This window comes from Alligator mississippiensis, chromosome 3 (assembly GCF_030867095.1).
Source record: "Alligator mississippiensis isolate rAllMis1 chromosome 3, rAllMis1, whole genome shotgun sequence".
Lineage (NCBI taxonomy): Eukaryota > Metazoa > Chordata > Crocodylia > Alligatoridae > Alligator > Alligator mississippiensis.
This window is the reverse complement of record NC_081826.1, coordinates 257,180,401-257,204,040: the sequence shown is the minus strand read 5'-3', so window position 1 is coordinate 257,204,040 and position 23,640 is coordinate 257,180,401. Positions and strand designations below refer to the sequence as shown.

The following is a 23,640-nucleotide window of genomic DNA, read 5'->3' as shown; positions in this document are numbered from 1 at the left end:
CCATTAAGTATAAAACATGATGAAATCTGTTCAGGTTCCTTGTATTGCACTTTCAAAATCTGGTAAAGTTAGTTATTTGAGAAGATGACAGGATAGTAGTTGGAAAGAGAAGCTCAGAGGTATAACTTGGTGTTCTGTGGGAGGGTCATTGCTGTTGTACAGGAGATCCTTATGTTTTTTACACAGCATTTAGACTTCTTGTAATTGAAAGTGCAGATATATGCTGGCAGCCACAACATGGGTAAAGGGAGGAGGTTTTAATGTGGGGAACGGAATGAAGCCTATAATTAAAGGGGGTGGTGAGGAGAGTGGTCTTCAAGCAGTATGGATCATATTTTAAATTTTGTAGTGCAGTTTAAACTAAGACCAAAATTTGTTACTACTATTCATCCCCCTCAGTGCTTTTCTCCATTACGATGCATGCCCTCTCTTATAATCCCCAGCCTTCTCCATCTTTTGCCCTCTGCAGTTTACCTGCCAAAAAAAGGACATTCCTTTCCTGATTTGTCCTTTGGATTGCTCCTGAATTGCTTTCCAAAGGAGTTGTGTGGATTAGAGCAGCCTGAGAGCCTGAGATCTAGCTAGTTAAATGTTTTTCTGTCCAAAAATACTAATGTGGCAAAGTGAGGTTTTCCTTCATAAGCTGTAGTTAGGTAGAGAGATTAGTAAAGCCCACACTTAGACACCCACACTCGTTGCTGCATATATCACCAAAAATTCCTACTGGGTTTAGTGGCTGTTGCTAGTTATACTGAATGATGTTGGTACATAGACAGTTTTCCAATTGGTGTTTTATTTCATCATTAATTTTGAACTCTAGTATTAAAGAATACGCTCACTAGATGATCACTGAGTTCTTCCAGAATTTAATTTATTCTCTACTGCCAGGGTAGTAAGGATTCCAATAAACATTTCTTTCTCTTTCTTCCCCTTTATAGATAATGTGGCCCAAACAGAGTTCCCTTGAAACCATGCCAATTGGCAAAATAAATTACTGTACTTTTTAAGTGAACCTTGTAAAATTGGTATAGAGACACTCCAAGTCTTCTTTAAAATGTTCCAATGGAAATCTTGGGCCAAGAATGAAATAATCTGACCATTAATACAGTCTGATTACATCAGCGTATCACATAGGCCCACATTGTTTTGGTCTTAAAACTTTTTTGTACAGATAAATGAATGTTTTGCCCAGGTAAGTAAAGCAAAAGATAAGGCCAGTGAGCTACCAATATTATTTTATAGGAGAAGCAATTCCATAGTTGCTTTCTATCGCATCCTAAATCCAGAAGCAAATAAGGTGAATGATGGTATTTATTAAATGGCTAAATTATTGGAAGTACTGTGATATCAAGTACTATCTATTTTGTATGAAGAAACGGCTAGAAAAATGTTTCTTTTGTGGGTGCTCTGAGTCTAATAGAGAAGAATAACATTTGCTTTTCAGAACAGGTTTCAGTTTCAAGATATATGAATGAGTAATAGTAATGAAATGAGTATTGACAGTGAAATGATTATATATGCAAACAAAACAGAAATTATGTATGTAGCAATAACTCTTAGATGGCCTTGTACATTAGAACATATGTCATTGAAAAGACCATGACACTGAGGTTGTTTCCATTTGGAAAATACTAGGGAATTGTTTTAGTTTTCACTTAGTTGAGAAGAACCTGGGTTTAAAATAGTAATTCAGGGACAGTCTCTACCACCTCAGTTCCCATCTGCTTTCAGTATTGTTAACATTGACAAAAAGTCCAAATATTGCTACAAAGAGTCCAAACACAGACTCTTGACTACAGGTGAGTATGTTGCTCCCTAAAATGAACAGTGCTATTTATGGCACATGCTATTTATTGTATCTTGTGAAATATCACAGAGATTTAGAGTAGAAACCTGCCAGTACAACAGTAAGCAAGTCGTATTGAGTCCTGAATAGATAATATATTTACTTAATTAAACTATTTTAATTTCAACTTTCTTTATAGTAAAATAAGAGAGATAACATTGACAAAACATCTATAATTTCTTTCCTTTCCTTCCAATCTTTCTACAACACCTCTGTAATCTCTAATTCTGGAAAATGTTGCAGTTTCTTTTAGTTGCTGCAAGAGGGTCATGAAAGATGTAATGTATAGCTCTTTTTTGTTTTAAAAGCTGGGAGGAAACCCACACATTTTAACTCCTTTCCATAATGAAGCATATGACAGAGATTATTATTTTCATTCTAAAAGATTATCTTTATATCATTTTAGACTTGTGACTAATAAAAGAAGGACATAAAATGAGTTGGTCTACTAAGTTGTCAGGAAAAAAGCCTGAGATTTTTTTTTTCAAAAGTTCATCAGCTTTTTTTTCCTGACATCTGGAAAATCTGTATTATGTGATTGTTAGAAACTGGTTTGAAGATCAAGGGAAAATAACTTGCCCAAATGTTGCCATGCTAAATTTTCATTGACCACTACTTTGTACTTAACTGATCTAAAAAGGGTTTTTTGTTTGTTTTTTTGAAGTGAGAAGCAAATGCAAAAAAACAGCCCTTCCAACCTAAATAATCCAACAGTGAAGTAAAAGCTTCATTTAGTTCAGACATATAAAAGTACAAAAAAGCCCAACCAGATTATAGTAGCACCAGCTGTTTAAAATTTAGAAGTTTTGAAGTAAATTGCGAAGGAAAGAAAGTTTAAAGCAGTGTTCAACCTCTGGACCATGGAGCTGTGTCATTTGGCCTGTGGGGCTCTCCATGGGACCGGAGATTTGATGGCAGGGCAGAAGTAGCAGTGCTCCTTGCTGTGGCTCTGGAAGCCATGACAATTAATGCTGTCACTGCTCCCCTGCTGCCAAATTTCTAGACACTGGGAGGCCCTGTGGGCCAGCGCACAGGGTCACTCCATGTTTAGGTGATGTGAGCCAGCATGCAGGATCACTCCACAGCCAGATTGGGCATGTAGGGTTACTCTGTGACCTGATCGGATATAAGGTGTTGCTCTGACTCCGTGCTGGATCTGACCTGCAGGACCGGGCCTGCTGACTGCCCCTGCTGCCAGTCATCTGGTCTACAGGACCAGAAGGTTGAGCATCACTAGTTTAAAGTGCCTCAAACAATTTTTTAAACAAATATTATTTAGTCATAGTTAAAGATGGTATTTAGACTCTGCTTGATGCTCAAATTGAAGCATTCTGTGGGGTGGAAGAGGTGCTGGTTGACCCTCTGGGTCTGCCCATTATCAACACAAAGAGATCTGTACTTTTCCATTCCTCAGGAGCAGATTTGCTCTTTTCTCTGGCTTTTCAGACTACCCAGGGCCGATCTCCTTTTGCTCTCTGAGCATGAAGTTCTTAATATGGTTTGAAATGCTGACAGGCAACCCTCATAATCTTTTAACGTGTGTCCCTAAACAAGCATTTGCTATCATTTTGGCTGGCAAGGGACTTCAGAAAGGCTGTTGACACTAAACAGTCCAACATATCAAAAAAGAAGGCTGCTTAGAGCTGGTTAGTTTGTGATCCATGTTATAGGGGTTTGAACGTCTGAAGAATGGTTGAAGTGTTGTTATAGCTGCAAGGGTCTGGGTGACATGCAAGAAGCAAAGTTGTTTTTGGTGATATCTTTTTATTGGACCACCTATGTAGTTGAGAGAGATGTAAGACAAGCATTTGGGTAAAAAGTGTCCTTCACGTCTGGGAAAGAAGCAAACATCCGAAGCTCACCTTGATCTGAGCCTTCAAGAGGCTGAGAAATAAAACCTGATGTCTGAACAGTTTAGCTTCAAGTGTTCAGGTGTCACATGGACAAAATTCTGTTGGATTTGCTTAAAGACAGAATTGGTCAGCTGTCCTAGGAAACCACCAAATGAACAGCACAAGTCCACAAGGGAAATGTTTAAACTGCAACAGTTTCCAAATCCAAAAATAAATAGGAGCATTTGTTTTGAAGGCACTTTCAAGTAAACAGGCTTATTTGGTTGTGTGAATTTCTAAGTATTGTCCCTACATGTAGGGATATTGGAACTTCTAAATTTATATACAGATGCATACATTTTTTCTGTTTTTCCCCAAACCTGTACTTGGGTGAATTGAATAATTGCACATTCATCATAAATAACCACATGTGCATATCTTTGTAGTTTCAGATCTTAAAGCTGAAGGTTAATAGTCTTTGTTGGCAGGGAGAAGGATCTTTTTTCAGAGTAAAATGCAAGCTAACTTAATATCCTTTGATTCTTAACACTATTTATCTTAGCTTGCAGTAGCTCTGTGTACTGCGCAGGATAACTGAACTGATTCTCATATATCATTTTTGGCTTTAGAGGAATATTAGTAGAGAATTGTTACCTTTTGAAAATTATTTTAGACCAAAAATTGAAAAAGAAGATTTTTATAGGCTTCAGAATGAATTACTTTAAATTTGTATTTCAAAATGACTTTTTGAAAAAGTGTAGAATAGTAATATCAAGGAATACAAATTTGGAGTGAATATTTTGGGAGATCCATTTTTTCCCCTTCTAGAATGGAAGAAAGTCTTCCATACACACAAACTCCAGCTCCACTTGATTTGATTGCATTATGCTACTTCCTTTCCTTTTTTGTTTTATGTTGCTTTTTTCAGCAAAATTGAGATTTTTAAACCTGTAATTTTTATTTGACTTGAGACTCAGCTGAAGCAGCCAAACTTGTCAGGGTTCAGTCTTGGAAATCTGGCAAAACCATTCACTTTCCTATGAGTTGTATAAACAAGCACAAATTATCCCAGTTTTATCCAAATCTTGAGTCAGGTTTGCTGAATAGTGCATTTGAAGCTCTTAAACTCGTATCCTTTTTCCCCTCTCACTTGTATATCATCAAGATTATAATGTAATACTTTTGGATAATGTCAAGGAGCTATGCAGAATTTAGTTAATATTGATGGGAATTTAAAGGTACTGCTTTAGCCACCAGAGGGAGTATTATATATAATTCTACAAAAGCATTAGAAACAGATTTAGAAATACAATGCTGGATTTTTTTTCAAAGACATTTTGGGGAGATTTGGTTAGGGAGGTTTTAGAGTACAAATCGGGGGGAGTGGGGAGTTCTCTAATTTATGCTGTGAGTAGTTTATTGGCAATGGCTGTGTGTAGATGAAACGAGGCTTGTGTGCATGACACTTTAAAGAGGGCTAAATGCTTTGTACTGCTGTAATGGTGTACACACCACGGTGGCATATTGCACATTAATTCCAGCTGCTGTAGCAAATTCGGTGGTGTAACGTGCCTTAAATGACTTGGGGCGCAGCAAACTAAAACTCTTTTAAGGAGTTTTACTTTGCTGCCCTACAGCTGCAGAGCGAAACACTGGGCTCTGTGCAGCTCCATGGGTCTGCAGGAAGCCCTGCAGGCAGCCTGGTAGTAGCCTGGGAAAGCAGGCTCCACCCAAGAAAATCAGTGAGCCTGATCTTTTTTCCCCAACTTCCCCGCCCCAGAGCTGCCTGCCTGCCTGTGCTGTGTGGGGGTCTGGTGCTTCCCTCCACAGCTGCAGTGTCCCCTGAGACAGTTGCCTATGGGCGGGTGCCGTGTGGGAAGGGGCACCACTGCCACCAAGGGAAGCACCAGCCTCCCCCTCCCCCCCTGCAGCCAGGGACCGCTCCGCCCACCGGCAGCTCACCTTACCCTCCCTGCCAGAGAGGCAGGTAAGTCAGTGGGGTGTATGCACGACACAGGGGTTTAATCAGTCCTAAATTGAAGTGGTGTTTTTTAAAACCCTTCATGTAAATCAGAAAGGAGAAATTTGCCTTAAATACGATACTTTGTTGATAGTGTCATGGCGTGAGGTCCCCAGGGATGGCCGTAATACCCCTAGGGCTCCTTGACCATGCCAATCCTGCCCCACGGGCACCCTCTCTCGTCTGCCACGTCTTGCTGGTAATTCTAATAAATCAGGAAGCTACCCTCGAGCTTGTATTCTGGGCACAGTCTTGATGGACCCCACTGAACCCTGTGGGTTCTTACCCCCCTTTTGGGTCCTGCTTCAAAATGGGTGCCTCACAGGGCACCCTCAGCCTTATGGGCTAGATGCATGGCTCCAAAGCCACCCCCTTACCACGCCCCAAGCCTCGCAGATGGTATTTAAACATTCTCTCTCCTGGGGCCTTGCTATATCTCGGCCTCTTGTCTTCACTGAACTCTCCGCAGCCCTGTCTGTGCACCCCACACTGGTGATGGGCTCTTGGCAGCCCCATCTCTGCACCCCACACTGGTGCTGGGGTTCCCACACTGTGGTGGGCCCCCAATGAGGTTTCCTTCCCCAATAGCCTCAGCCTGATCCACCGGTATTTATAAACAGCAACTTAAATATGAGTCCCTGGGCTATAACATAATATAAGGAGTTCAGGGTGTGCTCTGTCCCTTTAAAAAGTCAAACTTCCCCCAGCACTAAGTGCCTTGTAGGCTAGGGTACCTGTTGAGCTCCTGGATCCCCATTAGTGCTGTATGTAGGCAGTCCCTGCATCCCTGGGCAATTCTTCCCTGAAAGCTCCTTTTCCTTAGCTGCCAGAAAACTAAGCCTTTAGTCCCAGCCCTGGGACTTATATATGCCCAGGGCCCTGCCTCTTCTGGTCAGCTGACTGGGTGCAGGTGAAGTCTAATTTACTCATTAGCCTATTGCCATAATAACCTGCACCTGTGGGCTTCTGTCTGGGTCTTAGGGCCCTCTGCCTAGGCAGTTTCTGCTCTTAAAAAAGCAGGCACCTTAGTGCTCTGCGATAGATAGTAATGGTAATGCTGTCTTTTTGACCTGACTTGGAATCACAGCCATGAAAAGGACAGACTCAGAAATTCAGTTCTGTGATGTAGCCTGGTAGCATTAATGTTGCAGTTTGAAAATGAGATGCACAGGCAGTGCTGTGCATTGAAGCTATTATAGTGTGCTTGGCTGTAGTCAATGCCATTAATCCTGCTCTTCCATAAGCGCTAAATTCAGCCCCAAAATTTAAAAAACGGCACGTAAACTAAATAAATCACATGTTTCTATTGTTGATACTGGCAATTAATTCTGATGTTTCATCCAAACTTTGCATGTAAAATTCTGCTTGGAGGCTTGTCTTAAATTCAGCCTATAATGCTCCCCCCCCCCTTCTTTTTTTCATAAATTACTGTTTAAATAATACATATTTGGCACTAGTCTGTTAAATAATTTTTAGATTTTTGTAAATATTGTATCTGGTACATTTTAGTCTTCTTTTTTTCCTATTTTGAAAATATAGGATAAATCTAGCTAATTTCTCCATCATATAAATATCTAAGCCTTAGCTATGTCTTGGGTACCTACTACTGATTTACTTTTAGTAGTAACAGCTTTCTGCTTACAATAAAAGACATACCAGACATAGAAGTCCTGATATGTAAGTTTTGTTTGCACACCCCCGTTTACTTCTTCCCATGTACCTTACAAAGTTAACTTCTGATGATTGATACAAAAAGTATGGTGTCCCACCCACCCCACATAATCATTTTAAATGCTGTAAAAATCAGCATGTTAAGGATACTTTTTCCATGACTAAATCACTTTTCTAATGTATATTACAGCCCTCATAGAATGACAGGGCCATATCCAGACCCTCAGTGATTTTTCGCCTGGACTAGGATCATACTGATGCAGATTTATTACATAGTAAAGGGGTCATACACTAACCAGATGACAACACTTTTTAATACTAGACTTTCCTTTAGAATATTTCTTTAAATGCCACACACTCTGAGAAAAAACAAGGAAGATCTGGGGACACCAGTTGCTATATAGGGTTTCCCTATCTATGTGCATTATGGCGCTTTTGATGCAAGCCTAAAAATAGGTGAATACCTGAATTTGAGCTATGTTATCTGCGATTGTCATTACTAATCGTTTGGTTGTTATATCATGTAAACAAAAGGCTAAGTAATTCTGGTCATTTTTCTGGTTTGCCTTTTTTTTTTTTTTTTTTTTTTTTTTTTAAACCCTATTTTCAGTAATGTTTTGAAAGTCTTAAAATGCTGCAGTTGCTAATTGTGCTTCTTTAGAGGACACAAATAGATATGTCTTCTGAACAATTTTAACTTACTGGAAGATAGCACATTTTTATAGGTAAATTTTAACCATATGGGCCTCCCTTCTGCATCTGTGTGTAGACCTTTGTACTAACCTCAGCAGAGCCTTCATCTGGGTATAAGAAGCCACCTCATATCTGTTTGTAAGACTAGGGCTTTACAATATACAATATGCAAAACATTTTGCAAAAGTAAAATATATGGTGAATAGGATTTGTCATTGAATCCTTTGTTCTTTTCCCAGAGGATCATATTAAAATATTTAGCTGCCTGAGCTGACTACATAAAAATACAGTTCTCTGACCTTTCTGTGTAGGGTTTTTAGTCCAAGATTTTAGCTCTTTATTCTGGGTTGGCTGGCTTAGAATGAACACGTTATTACCTGCCTGTTGTTCTCAACACAGAAAATGAAAAGTTCCAAAGTCTCTTAGCAGGGGGTGGCAACTTTTTGCAGTGTAGGCTACTGTTTGCAACCCAGCTTCCAACAAGGGCTGTATGTTTCCACACCCTGGAGTGGCCAGCTGCCTGTACTTACCCTCACTGCTGATCCCCAGCAGCTCTGGGGATAAGTGTAGACACAGCAGAGCAGCAGGTTCACAATGGAGGGGGAGTACTGTGGAGGGAATGGGTGGTACAATACAAACCCATGCCATGGGTTCCTCTGTGTTGAACTGGACCTTTCTGGGCTCTTTGTGTGCCTGATTCAGCCTGCAGGCCTTAGGTTGCCAATCCCTGCTTTTAGCAAACATCCAAATTCAGGATTTGTAAAGGTCTTGAGCGTTTAGGCAGTTTGCTATTACCAGTTGTATAGTAGGATTTTCATGGCCATTAGCTCCAGTGCACTAAGGTTAGCTTACATCCATGGGTCTTGAGCATTAACTGGAGGATATGAAATCAGGCCTTGAGAACACTGGATCAGCAGCAAGGTGCAAGCCAGGGAAGGGGCCGTGCTGGGCCATGCAATTTGCAGCAGATGTCCTTTGCCACACGCCAGATCCACTTGTTTTGGGGGCCAGATCCAGCCTGTGGGTTGTAGCTCTAACTAATCTTGGATACTGGAAACCTGACTTTATATCTATTCAAAAAAAATCAGGGTGGTCACTTAAAGTGCCATCATGCATCTAATTACAACCTCAGTGTTCACAACCTTATTGGATTCAAAGCAACCCTCATTCGACTTGAGGCATCAGTCCATAACTTTTGTGAAATGAGTGGCGTCCAGTTTGAAAAACTAGTGAGTATATTACAGTGCTTACCTCCTTGCAGTGCGGGTAGAAGGTCAGCCAGGCGGGGACAAACATGAGCCTGTACTTACCTGTTTACCTCCTCACACCTTGTGGCACCCTTCAAAGGATCTGGCAGTATCCTGTGCCATCCGTGTTGAGGGTAACTGACTTGGAGGAAAACAGTTGGCTGTATTCTCTGGATCTTATGGATACTTCTATACTAACCAGACATACAAAAAACTAGAACTCTTGGTTCCAAAGTGATACTTTTTATTAGACCAACTGGGAAATCGCAAGAAAACTGTCCTTTTCTGCAAGCTTTTGGGATCAAAGTCCCTTTGTCAGGGTATGGGAGAAATATAGATAGTACAAGATGGTAAAAAGCCCCCATAGGTAGGAAATAAACTTAATTTTTGCACAGAGGAAGCAGAAGATGGAAGGCTGTCACTCTGGGTCCATGAGTGTCTTTGAGAGCTGTGCTAACACCATCGATTGCACAATCCACTACTCTGCCCATTTTTTACATTATCTGAGGTGTCACTCAGGATAAAATAAAGAGAGTTCCTCACTTTTTAAAGGAACCATTTTAATTAATAAAATAATTATAAATTAATTGATTTTCATATATATTTGCAACATTCATTCCATATTCGGAGTAACAAAGAGGTTAATTTATGCTTCTAAGTGAAAAAGATAACTCAGCCTTAACTATGGACCCAGAACAGATACATCCATAATAAAATAGCATACAGATATTAGGTTTAGGTAGGTAGACCCTGTTGGATTTTGTTTGTATTTAAATTATGTAAATGCTGAATTTGAACACCCTACTCTCAAAGTATTTTTCTCTTGCATAGAGCAGCTTTACTTTGAGATGTTCTGCCTAACTGGACACACACTATAAATGATGTGAAATGAAATGTTTGTACTTGCTAAGAGCCTACTGAGATTTCAAAATTGAAAAATTATTGTAATTAATGGCCTATCTTCTTCCGGACATGAAACAATGCAAACTGTCATTTGCTGATTGTGCCCTTTCTTGATTAATCTGGATTTCTGGTTTAGCTTAAAAAGTTAAATTCTATGTATTCAAGACCTGTGTTCAGTTACTGTCATGGGTTGTTCATGATAAGAAGGAAGTTGCCAGTTTGAAACCTTTCCTACATAGTGTTTTTTGTTCATTTTTTGTTTCAGAAAGATGATATGTTTTATCTTAATAAGCCAAGATAACATTCAGTCCATACCCACACACACATTCTACATCTGCAAGTACTTCCAGTCCTCATGAATCAAATAATGTTATATGGTTATTAGTGTGTCAAGGTTGAGTCACAGATTGTTTTTATTTGTTTCATTTGACTGTAATTTTGCATTCTAAAAATAACCTAAGTACCTTTCAGACAAATACAGAATCATACAAACTGGAGAAAGACATTACATTTTAGTCACGTAATTTAATGATTCTCTTATTGTTTTGGGCATGTGACTCTTGAAGTGTCTGAAGAGCTGCTCCAGTATCAGACCTTAGCCTTCTGGTACAGACAGCCTTCTTAGTACAGACAGTCAGAAAGCCCAGGGCTGAATTGATTCAGTCTTTGCAGGTTAGTCTAAATTGCAGAGATTAAACTGAAACAGAAGTGAACAGACATTTACTTTTGATTCAGGAAATGTAGCCACATGCCTGCAGTGGCTCAGGCCAGAAGCCAGAGGGCACTAGAGCATGGCTCTCTGGCACATAGCCAGCATTACCTGTGTATTCTCTTCCTCTTCCTGCTCCCCTGAGGTCTCTGGTATTTGCAGCCCAAAAATCATATCAGCAGGACTCTGCAGGGTTTCTCATCACTTCCTCTTCCTGCTTCCAGGTGACTCTGGGATTTGTAGTCCAGAGTTGTAGCCAGCAGTAAGCTTGAGTGGGCAGAAGGGGTGTTTAACCCCCCTCCCTAGCCCCAACCCCCAGCCAGGGTTTGCCTGGGGGAGGCAGTCCCCCCCTGCAGACTAGGCTGCATCCCTAGCCGGGCTTGCCCCCACCTCCCCCTTGTCAGTCAGCCCTCACTGCTCCAGCTAGAGAGCAGAGGGGTGGGGAACCCTTCTCTCTGGAGCAGACAACCCAGGCCAGCCCAGGGCTGCAAAACGTGCTGGGATGTTGGGGGACTGTGATTTAACTTGAACCAGGAAGGGGTCTGGGACAGAAGTTTCATAAACTGGTTTGACCCAAATCAGTTCAGTCTGATACTACATTCAGCTAGGTTTATCTTAAACTAGTTTCAGCCACTTTGAAACTGGTTTATGTGCACTGAGCTTCTTTTCTATTACAGGTGTAAACCAGTTTCTGTTCACTTAAACCGGTTTATGTTTAACTTGTGTCCCTAGTCCTGCTGCCACTTAGAGCTGTGGTAATTGCCTCATAGGAAGCAGTAGCAAGGTGGTTTTGGAAGCTGTGAGATTCAGGGACAGAGGGAGTAGAGTAGTACTTTTCTTTATTGCAGCCGTCTCTTGTAAATTTTTTATGATTTGTGTGATCTGGGCATTCTTCTTTAAAACCCAGCTCCCAGAGGCATGTGATTAGGTAAAAATATTTTAACTTTTTAATTTTTCCCCCCTTGGTTACAGTAACACATAAAAACAACTTCTCCCAAAACTACAACATAAGGAGGGGTAAATAAGACAGTAGAATTATTTAACAAAATGCTTTATTTTAAACATGCCTTATTTTAAGCTAGTGTCATTATTTTTATAGTCTGAAATTCACAGATCTTTCTCCATTCCCACCCTGCACAGCTCTGTGCTCTGGAGTAGGACTGCTTCAAGAAGCTAATGATGACTACAGAGTCTCTAGAAGTGCTGCTTCCCCTGCTAGAAAGCAGAACACTATCTGGGGATGAGCAGCAAGGTGCTTCATGGAAATTAGGTTTGGATTGGAACTAAGGGAGGAACATGGAGTGTGCAGGGAATGCAAGTTTGTTTTTGGACCATTAGAAGTATTTAATTGCTGAAGAAGATTTATAGGCACTGTATTTGTTATATAGGACAGAAATACTTGTGGTCTTGTTCTTACATTTGATGTCATGCCAAAATAAATTTTCTTGCAGTAGCTTGATTTGAAATTGTGGGTTCTTATCAAGTTAACATTTAGTATCCTTATGGAAGTTGTAAGATTTATCTGAAACATTGAAATACTAGATTATTATCTGTGGATCAATAATGAGAATAAAAATGCCCAATATGTTTTTAAGGCAGATAAGGTTTTTTGGGTAAATGTGATATCTTTTATTAGACCAACTAAGTCGTTGGAAAAAATGTTTTTTGCAGGCTTGTGGGCACAAACACCCTTCTTCAGGCATTGGAAAGAGTCTACACTGAAGAAGGGTGTTTGTGCCCAAAAGCTTGCACATCACAACTTGGATTTTATTTATTTAGAGAGGAAGGTTAGAACTTTCAGGCAAGATTGCTGACTGCTTCCTCAAGGCTCCTACCTACCCTTCTACCCCGTCCTTATGCCAACCAGATCATAGAATCATAGAAGTAGGGTCAGAAGGGACCTTGTAGATCTTCAAGTCCGACCCCCTGCCTGGGCAGGAGGGAAACTGGGCTCAAGTGACCCCAGCCAGGTAGGCATCAAGCCGCTTCTTAAAGACCCTCAGGGTAGGAGCCAGCACCACTTCCCTTGGAAGTTGGTTCCAGATCCTAGCTGCCCTAACTGTGAAGTAGTTCCTACAGATGTCTAATCTGAACCTACTCTCCAACAACTTGTGGCCGTTATTCCTTGTTATCCCGGGGGGCGCTAGGGGAAACAAGGTCTCCCCCAAACCCTTCTTGTCCCCCCTAGTGAGTTTATAGATAGTCACAAGGTCCCCCCTCAGCCTTCTCTTGTGAAGGCTGAACAGGTTCAGGTCCTGTAGCTTCTCATTGTAGGATCTGCCCTGCTGTCCCCGGATCGTGCGGGTGGCCCTCCTCTGGACCCTCTCAATGTTGTCCACATCCCTCTTGAAGTGGGGTGCCCAGAACTGGACACAGTACTCCAGCTGTGGCCTGACCAGTGTCACATAGAGGGGGAGGATCACCTCCTTGGCCCTACTCGAGATGCACCTGTGGATGCACGTTAGGGTCCGGTTAGCCCTGCCGACTGTGACCTCGCATTGTCGGCCCATGTTCATCTTGGAATCAGTGATGACTCCAAGATCCCTTTCTGCCTCTGTGCTCTCAATAAGGGAGTTTCCATCTTATAAGTGTGCTGCTGGTTACTTCTTCCCAAGTGCAGCACCCTGCACTTGTCAGTATTGAAACACATCCTGTTTTTGTTAACCCACCCCTGCAACCTATCCAGGTCTTTCTGCAGTCTTTCCCTCCCTACTAGCGTGCCCACATCACCCCAAATTTTGGTATCATCAGCAAATTTGAACAGGTTGCTTTTTACCCCATTGTCCAAATCGCTGATAAAGAAATTGAACAGTGCGGGCCTAAGGACTGAGCCCTGGGGGACTCCGCTGCCCACTTCCCCCCAGGTCGAATATGACCCATCTACCACCACCCTCTGAGTATGACCCTTCAGCCAATTAGCAATCCATCTGACCGTGTAGGCATCGATGCCACAGTCGCCTAGTTTTTTAATGAGGATGGGGTGAGAGACAGTGTCAAAGGCCTTGGTGAAGTCCAGAAAGACTATGTCCACGGCGACACCTGCATCCATTGCTTTTGTGACCTGATCGTAAAAGGCAATCAGGTTGGTCTGACATGACCTGCCCCTAATGAAACAATGCTAGTTGCCCTTGAGCATCATCCCCGATGCCGGTCCATCACAGATGTGCTCCTTGATGATCTTCTCAAAGAGTTTCCCCAGGATTGAGGTAAGACTGGTGGGCCTGTAGTTGCCTGGGTCCTCCCTCCTCCTTTCTTAAAGATGGGGACCACATTGGCTATCTTCCAATCATCTGACACCTGGCCTGAGCACCACGAGCGCTCGTAAAGCCGTGCCAAGGGCCCAGCAATAACCCCTGCTAGCTCCCTTAACACCCTGGGGTGGAGAGCATCTGGACCTGCTGACTTGAACACGTCCAGCCCCTCCAGAAGCACTCTAACCCGGTCCTTCTCAACCTTAGGTCTTGAGGTGTTCCCCTCAAGTCCGTCTTGAAACATGGTGGGGGAGTCCCGGTCCCTGCACAAGAAAACGGAGGTGAAGAATTTGTTAAAGATGTCTGCCTTCTTCTTTGGCACAACCACCAGATTGCCCAGTGCATCTTAGAGGGGCCCCACATTTCCCGGTGCCTTCTTCATCCTCCTTATATATTTATAAAAGGACTTCTTATTATCTTTGATCTTGGATGCTAGTCCCAGCTCTATGTCCACCTTAGCTTTCCTAACAGCCCCCCAACAGGCCCAAGCAGTGGAGGTGTACTCTTCTTTGGAGATAGCCGCCCCTTCCCTTCCACCGGGTGTACGCCACCTTTTTGGCAACCAGGCCTTACCGGACGTCCTTGGTGAGCCAGGGAGGCTTTTGGGCACTCTTGCCCCCCTTGCTTCTTGTTGGGATTGTCACCCCTTGGGCCCTGAGTATCGTCTCCTTAAGGAATGACCACTCATGTTGGGCACTGAGTTCCCCTGCCCTCGAGACCCTCAGCACCTCTTCCACCAATTTCCTCAACTCATTGAAGTTGGCCCTCTTGAAGTCTAGGGCTACTGCCTTGCTGCAGGCCCTTGACACCCTGCGCTGGATGATGAATTCCAGCAAGCAATGATCGCTGTCACCCAGGTGGTCAAGGACCCGGAGCCCCCTTACCAGATCATCGCCTCCCTTACCAGATCATCGCCTAGTAACCAGATGTTACTCTAGCATAAATGCAAAGCCCTTTTCATATAGGTCCAGATATCCTTTTCTACAATAAGTCAATCTAATTCAGTGAGGTCTAATTTTAAGTTAGAAAAGAAATGGTAGCTTTGGTAAACTCACAGTTGTGCATCTCAGTGCACAGGACTTCCATTCTCGGTTGTAGCTCCTTTTGGGGAAATCCTCAGTTCGTGGTCTTACTCTGTCACCCCTCTTGCCAGGCAGTTCTCCAAGTAACTGGGCTTGAACATCTTGCTTCTTGGTTCATACTGGTACGCTGGCCTGACTGCCAGTGTGGATTCTTCTTGATTTGCCTGCCTTCATGCCAGTCCTCTCCAGTGTGCAGGTGTGCCTGCTGGTGCCAGTCTTCCACAGCTTGCCAGCCTTTGTGCTGGTCTTCCCTGGCATGCAGCTGTGTTTGCTGGTGCCAGTCTTCCCTGGATTCTCTGACGCCAGCTGATTGCCAGCTTGCTTTTGAAGGCGGCTCCGTGCTTTCAGCAAAACCAGAAGCAGCTGGGTGCCCCCCCCCCTCCACCCCATGCATCCACTACATGCTTTTAAAGTGTGCTGGAGCCTCTCTATGGCTTCCCCTGCCAACCTTCTGCAGCTGCCAAGGTTTGCCCCTGCTGGTAAGCAGCTCCTGCAGCCCTTCCCAGGCTCTCCTCTTCTATCTCGGGATCTAGCAATTTCAGTTTCTCTGGTCCCTGTCTGGCACGCTCCTGAAGCTTGAGAGATGCACTCCCACAATTCCTCTGTCAGCAGCCTCCATGTCAGGTCCCTTGCTGCTGTGTATTGTGCTGGACCCAGTTTGGAGGCACCCAGCATGGGTGCCCACCAGGTCCAAGAAGCATGTCGGGAGACGGATCCATTTGCCAACTGAACTGGAATCAAGCAAGGATGCTTCATTGCCCCAACTTTGTTCTCCATCTTTTAGATGATCATCCTGGTTCTCATCAATAGGGACCTACTTAAATTGCGATGAGATTAAGGGTTTTTTGTGACCTGCTTGCAGAGTGTAGAGCTGATTTTGCAGCCATTTCATTGTGGCCCCCGCTCCTTGGCACTGATTGACAGAGAGGCCCTGGGTGGGAGGAGGGATGAGGGGGTGGCCTCCATCTTGATTGCTGGCTGCCGTTTGTGCCACCCTGCACCACAGTGCTGATTGGCGGAGAGGCCCTGGCAGGGGGAGGAGGGACAAGGGAATGGCTGACATCTTGTCTACTGCTTTATGCTGCCCCGCCAACCAGTGCCTTTCCCTCCTGGCACCCAGGGCCACTGGCTCCCACTGGGGAGCCTGCCTTTTATTTTTATTAAGTTTTTTTTTGTTGTCAATTTTGTGGATTTCACAGGCAATCCCAGATTTTGCAGTTTCTGTGAAATCATGAATTAAATAGGTCCCTACTCATTAAGGACTGTCTTCTTTGCAGAATTGACATTAAGTACTGAATGGATGGAGGACTCTTCAACCTGGGATGTTTTCATTTGAAGACCAAAGTACTCGATATATAACCATTGACTTTCAATATGCCGATGACTGTGCAATCCTTGCACACAGTTAGGAATACCTCCAGACCAGGCTGGATCTCTTTGGAGAAGCCTACCAAACTTTGGGCCTCCTCAAAGCCAAGAAGACTAAAGGGCTCTGTCAGCCTGTCCTGGGCCCTGAATGTGACTTCCCCTCTCCAAATTACCATTTAGGGAAAGATCCTGGAGCTAGTCAAGCACTTTCCATACCTTGGTAGCCACCTCTCTGAGACTGAACATTGAGGAGATCCAGTACAGGATCCAGTGTGCAAATGCCTCCTTTGGGAAATTGCTTTGGTGTGTCTTGATTCATTGCAATCTTCAAAAATACACCAAGATCCAGGTCTACAATGCAGTCATCATTCCCCCTCACTTCAACATATGTGAAACATGAGTGACCTATATTTATCTCATAAGCCTGGAGAGGTATTGCCATTGATGCCCCTGAAAAATCCTTCACATCAAATGGAAAGTTCAAAACACAAATACCAGCATCCTTACTGAAACCAGTGTTCCTGGCATTGAGTTAGTGATCCTCAAGCACCAGCTTCTCTGGACTGAACAGTGCACAGATGCCTGAATCTTGAATCCCAAAGCAAGCGTTCTACTTCCAGCATAGTAATGGCTGGGGATCTCGTGGTGGCCAGGGGAAGTGCTACAAGGACACAGTGAAGGTATACCTCAAGAAAACAGAGACTGACTTCACGAGTTGGGAGGAGCTGGCTGCCAAACCTGATTACACTGCAACCATAACCAAGTGGCAGCCCGTTTCAAGGTAAAGTACCTTGCCCTTGAAGCAGAGATGAGAGCAGAGGAAGAAAAAGGAGAGGAATCCCAGCCTGTAGCCTACTCGGTCCTGAAGAAAGACCTGCAACTTCTGCGGGTGGGTCTCTGACTCAAGGATTGGACTCTTAAGTCACCTCAAGACCCATCAATGAGTTGTGGTAGAGATCATCCTCAAATCTAGGGATTGCCAATGACAGTGAATGTCTTCAGAATATTACCAGATTCCTTGCTATATTGTTCTGAATTCATTTTTTCCCTTTTGCCTCCAGGTTTTTCTTTTCTATATGTTAATATACTGTATTTTACTGCATACCGCACCCCAAATAAGGAACATATCTTGTTTTTGAAAGGCAGAATGAAGAAAGATCTTTTCTTGACAATACTAGTAAGTAACTGAGTAGCAGCAGCTAGGGAGCCCAGTGTGCTCATTGTGCTGCTTCCTGTGGAGCACTTGCAGCTATACTTTCACTTTCCCTTGGCAGAGGCTTTTCCAGAAGCAACTGCTATTACTGTATTTCCTTGTTTATAATATACACCCCAGTTTCCAGCAGCTGATTTTTATTTTTATTTTTTCTCCATTTTGTATTGTATATGAGAATATATGGTGTGCTCTTATCAATATCTTTGTTTAGTGATATACTTGAGAATGTTCCAAGATTAAGAAGTGCTGAAAATTAGGGCTGTGCAAAACGGCTGTGTTTTGATTCTGTTTCAGATTCGGCTGTTTCGGAGGACAGTGATTCATTTTGGTGTCTTGGATCACTGTCCTGTTTCGTTTAGGCCGAATCTGTTTCAGAGATTCGGCTCCACCAAATCTCCTCTGAATCTGTTTAGAACGGGCTTCGCAAAGCCCTACTGCCCAGCCCAGTGTGCCTTGGGGCCAGGGACTGCAAGGGCCCAGCAGGGAGCAAGACGGGGCCGTGGGTGGCTCGTCCAGGGGAGGGGGAAGGCCGCTGCCCTCTGTGCAAGCAAGGAGACCCCGCCACGCCATGTTGCGGGGCAGGGAAGCAGCACAGAGTGGTGAGCAAGCCTGCTCATCCCTGCCATGTGACTTAGCTTTGCAGGGAGCAGAGATGCATGCTGGGGTCTCCTTGCTACCACTGCCTGCCCTGCACTGTCCTGGCTATGTAGGGCTGCGCGGGGTGGGCAGCTGCGGCAAGGAAACCCCGGAGTGGATCTGTGCTCCCAGCGGAGCCAGGTCATGTGGCAGGGACCAGCACTGCCCTGCCGCCCGACCTGGCTCCACAGGGAGCAGAGACCTGGTGCAACGTGGGGTGGGCAGCAGCAGTGAAGAGACCCTGGCATGGATCTGTATTCCCTGGTCTCCTCACCATTGCTGCCCACCCCACATTGCACCGGATCTCTGCTCCCTGTGGAGCTAGGTTGCACAGCAGGGACCAGCGCTGCCCATGGGAGAGAGGCTGTTTGGAGGGAGAGACGGGGTAGGCAGCATCTGCAGCTCCAGCTCTGGCCCCAGCCCTAGCCAGACCTAGAGCCAGAGGCACAGCAGCTCTCTGTCCTCTGCTGCTTTATGCTCAAATCCATAACAAAGGCCAAGACAAAAGGTTTTTTACCCTGTGTTAAATGGGGAAATAAACCTTGTCTTGGATTTGAGTAAATATTGAAACAGGTGACCTTACATCTGTTTAACCACCACTTACAATATTGAAATCAGTAGCATTTGGCAAATAGTTAGAGTAGGGGCACTCAACTTCTGGCCTGTGGGCCAAATTGACTTGAGGCACCAGATTTTGTCCATAGGGCTTCTCACAGGTTAGGAAATTTGTTGGCAAGGGTGCACTGGCAATTAACATTGCCACCACGCAAGGAAGGGAGGACTGGCAGAGGAAGGCCTAAGACTAGAAAATGAGAAAAAGTTAAAGAATAAAAAATTAGATTTACAAATTGTTAGAACAGAGGTTAGGATTGAAGCTGTGAGAGCTAAAGTTGTAGAGAACAGTAACAAGAACAAACTATTGTGTGTTGTTATCATCATGGAAGTAGAAGGAAAGAGGAGGAAAATAAGTAATGTGAGACTGAAGAAGACAGAAGGCAAAGTACCTCTAGCACTGCGTATAGGTAAGGGTCTACTTAATTGACAGTTTTGCAGTTTTCGTAGAAATTGTGAAAAATGGCGTTGTCCGTGATCACCAGGAAATATTGCCCGTGTATTATTCAGATAATATGCTGTTTAAGAATGTGCTAATGCTTACCGCAATACAAAGACAATGTGACAATTACTGAAGCCATAGATCACGCTATTGAGGATTACTGTCAGCTAGAGACGTAGACTAAATGAATGCGCCAGTCAGCTAAGTGAAAATGTTTAGCGCCATCTTTTAAGAACCTAAATATAAAGCTTCAGTCTGAAGAGGAGCAAAAAATAAAAAAACAAAATATATTTCAGCTCAGGATTGTGTAATGCAGTTTACTGAAGGAACCTTACATTCAGTTGGTGGTAAATTGTTTTGTTCATCTTACAATGTGACACTGGATGTATCAAGAAAAAAACAGCACTGATCAGCATTTAGAGTCCAAATCACATGTAAAGCGAAAGGCTTCTGCAGAGGATGAAGGTCAGAACAAAATACAATGTCCTTGGTGTTTAAAAGAACCACTAAAAGCAGTTTAATAAGAGAAGCTACATTTGAGCTAGCGGAAGCATTCACTGCTGCCAACATACCTTTGGAAAAAATTGATAATCAAAAACTAAGGAAGTAATTCAACAAGCATGTACTGATGCTGGCTGTTTCCTATGTGCAAACGAACTTCTCCAGGATTATCTACCAGGAGTAATTGCTTTGCGTGTTCAGTCTACAAAATTTGCATTGGCAGAAATTGTAGCAGACAAAGCAACAGATGCACAGGATAACTACGTATTCCGCATTTTATTTGTACCAAGGAAATAGACTGCGACCTGCCTGTTTTTCAAATCCTGTTTTTCACATCTGTAAATGTTTCAAGTGTAGCACAAGCTGTATTGAAGGCTGTTGTAAACTATGGCTTAGAATTTAGCAAAATATCAGCACTTTTGTCTAATAATACAATGTGTATGTGCAAAGCTTTCCCTAATGTGCTCCACAGAAGAATTCCCAATGCAGTTCCTGTTACCTGCATTTCACATGTCCTTTCTAAGTAAGATCTTGGTCGCATGTTTTCCTGATGTGGATAGACTGGCTTTCTCTCTTAAAAGCATTCAAGCATAGTCCAGGCTGTAAGCTTTGATACAGGGGGCACATCCAGACAAGTGCGGACGTTTGGTTCACCAGGGAAAACTAGCAGCAGAACACCTTGTGCTGCTTCTAATTGTCCCTGGGGAGCGCCTGTGCCACGTGCCCTCTGGCAAGTTACCTCAGGTGGGGTAGGGAGGGCTGGGGCCAGGAATTGTGCTGGCCCTGACAGCCTTCTCTGAGGTTCTGGGGGCCGGGGAAACTGCAGCCACGTCGCTCCTGCAGCTTGGAGCCTGGCCAGCAGCTGAAGCATGGCTCTAGCCAGCCAGGCTCCATTTCTGGGCAGCACATGCCGCCCTGCTTTTTTTCTGCATGGGTTTTTTTTTTGACCCCTGGAGATGGGGGTAAAAAAAAAACTGCCTGTGCTGCAAGGTAGCAGTGTGAGAAATGCCTAAACGTGCAGTGTGTGGTGTCTGCAGTGCCACATACCGCACAGTTGTGCTCATCTGGATGCGGCCAGGCAGTCCATCACCAATCAAAGTAGGGATCTAAATGCAGCTGTGTCACTTCCACCAGAACCAGTGCTTGCAAGGTGGAATTAATGCTTTAATGCAGTTAGTTACCATGCAAAGAATATTAAGTACTACCAGCAATGACACACTTGAAATCACTCCCCACACAGAGTGCACGCTTAAATTACACAATCTCTTAAAAAAGGGTGACATTGAAGATCAATTTAAGTGTGTGGCTGAAAATGCAGTCCGGTTCATGGAGCTTCTAACGTGGTGTGAAAGACATCAGGCAGCATACAACAAACTCATGGATTTGATAAGTTGGGTTGAAGATAGATATGGCATCACAACAACTTTCAAACTATCAGACTTAAAACTAGCACAGACAAGAACTGTTCCAGGCAATAGCTGCTAATTTAAATCAGTACTACAAGTATGATCAGTCCCTAACAATTCGATTTAAACAAACTGGCTACTTACTTTTTTAATGCTATTTTTATTTTTGATCCAAATCACGTGCCTTTTCTGAGGTTTGACCCTCAGTTAATTAAAGCTGTCCCTGGGTACCAGAAAGAGCATGACAGTGAATGTGCTGCTTACATGACCTTTGTCAAAGAATGCCATGTGCTTTTGAAAGTACCTGAATTTTGGGATTCTGTTTCTGATTAGTTTCCACATCGCTTCAACTTGGCAGAACATTTGCTTGCGATTCCAACCATTCAGTGAATGCAGACCATGCAATCTCAGTGTATGGACTTGTCTTTACACCACAGAGACTGTTGGCTGCAACTTCTGGTGGATGCTGCATGCTAGTATTTAGCTACTAAAATGAATTTTCTCTTAAGGATCTGGTACTCTTCAGCGTGAAGAAAAGAAGACTGAAAGGGGACCTGGTAGCAGCTTACCATTACACTAGGGGAGTACATCAAGGGCTTGTTGAGCAACTGTTCACCAGGGCACCCAAGGGGAAAGCTAGGAATAATGGTCACAAACTCCTGGAAGACCGATTCAGGATCAACATTAGGAAAAACTTCTTCACAGACAGGGTGTCCAGACTGTAAAATAAACTCCCTCCAGAGGTGGTGCAATCACCTACCCTGGAAATCTTCAAGAGGAGACTAGACAGTCACCTTGCTGGGGTCACTTGATGCCCAGTTATCTTTCCTGTTTGGTGCAGGGGGCTGGACCCAGTGATCTTCCAAGGTCCCCTTTGGCCTTACAATCTATAAATTAATTTGTATTTCTAAAATGTTTGTAGAGCACTACATATAATAATAAATTATAATGATATAATTTACAATTCATATTGTATATAAATATATAATATATTTAAATTTAGATTTAAATGTAATATTTAGATTTATAATAATGTGATAAATTATATGATATAATTTGTTTTCCGCAGAATTTGCTGTTAAGTTATACTGTACTTGTGCCTCAGCCAGTCAGTGGCAAGGGGTGGGGCCACCAGGAAATTCCCGTGAAATCAGCTCTTCATGTCATAACCAAGCCATGAAAATTGCTTTGTCCTGTCACAAATTAAGTAGACCCCTAGTTATAGGCTTGGCATGTACAAGGCAACTAAGGAAATGCAGTTTTCACACAACCTGTCTTATGCACCAACCATATTGGGCCTAAACCTGTATTCCTTGCATACCCAGAGGAAATGAATGCCCCAGACTCAGTCTCTGTGTTTCTTTCTTTGTACAATCCTCCTAATCTGCTGGTTGCTGTTTGCAGTTTTCTGTCACTTTGGAAATGTTTCTATGTTCCTTGTGATTGTTGAATTTGTGATTGTTTTTCCCATACTGAATCTCCTCATCTTCACATTTCTCCTAAATGGGTTAAATTGTATTTGGACTTTCAGCATTGCAGTCCTGTGAAATGTTGTTAGTACCTATTATTGTGTCTGACCTTTTATTGTACTTTGAGTTAAAAAAGGGGGAAGGCCCTGTGTATACTATGGCAAATTGACCTTAAATTCTGTGGCAAGTTGCTTGGATTCCTTGACTCTTTCTTGTGGCAAACAGCATGTTCTTCAGCAACTGATTTTAAATATTAAAATAGGAATTTTAAACAAATAACCCATTTAGATCAGTAACCTCTATGCTTATAGTCCCTATGCTTTTTTGCATTGACTACTGCATATAGACTCTGTAGGCTTGGAGTGCTAGGTAAGGGTTACTTAGTAGGGTTGTGTGAAGCTTCAGTAGCTGATTCAATTGTGAGGAGATTTGGTCGGATTTGGGGACCGAATTTCTGAATCTGAATCAAATTGGGAGGGCAAGTGTAAGTTCTGAATTGATTTACAGCATCCGAATCAATTCAGAAAAGCTTTGGAAAAAGATTCAGCCGATTCAGAAATCTGGCCATAGACTAAACAGGCAGCTGACAGCTGCCTCCAGCTGGTAAGTCTGTTGGGGTTGGGGGAGGGGGGAAGGAAGGGGAGTGAGGGATTGGGGCTGGGGCTAGGACAAGCTGCCCAGCTTGGGGGGGGGGGGGGGGAGTTCATTACTCAGGGAGCGGGGCGGGAGAGGCGGGATG

General features: G+C 43.4%; 1 protein-coding gene across 2 annotated transcripts in view; it reads left to right on the top strand.

Annotated features, from left to right (window-relative positions):
- ARSB (arylsulfatase B) overlaps positions 1 to 23,640 on the top strand; it is a 158,290-nt gene that overhangs the window by 33,593 nt on the left and 101,057 nt on the right. The window lies entirely within an intron of this gene.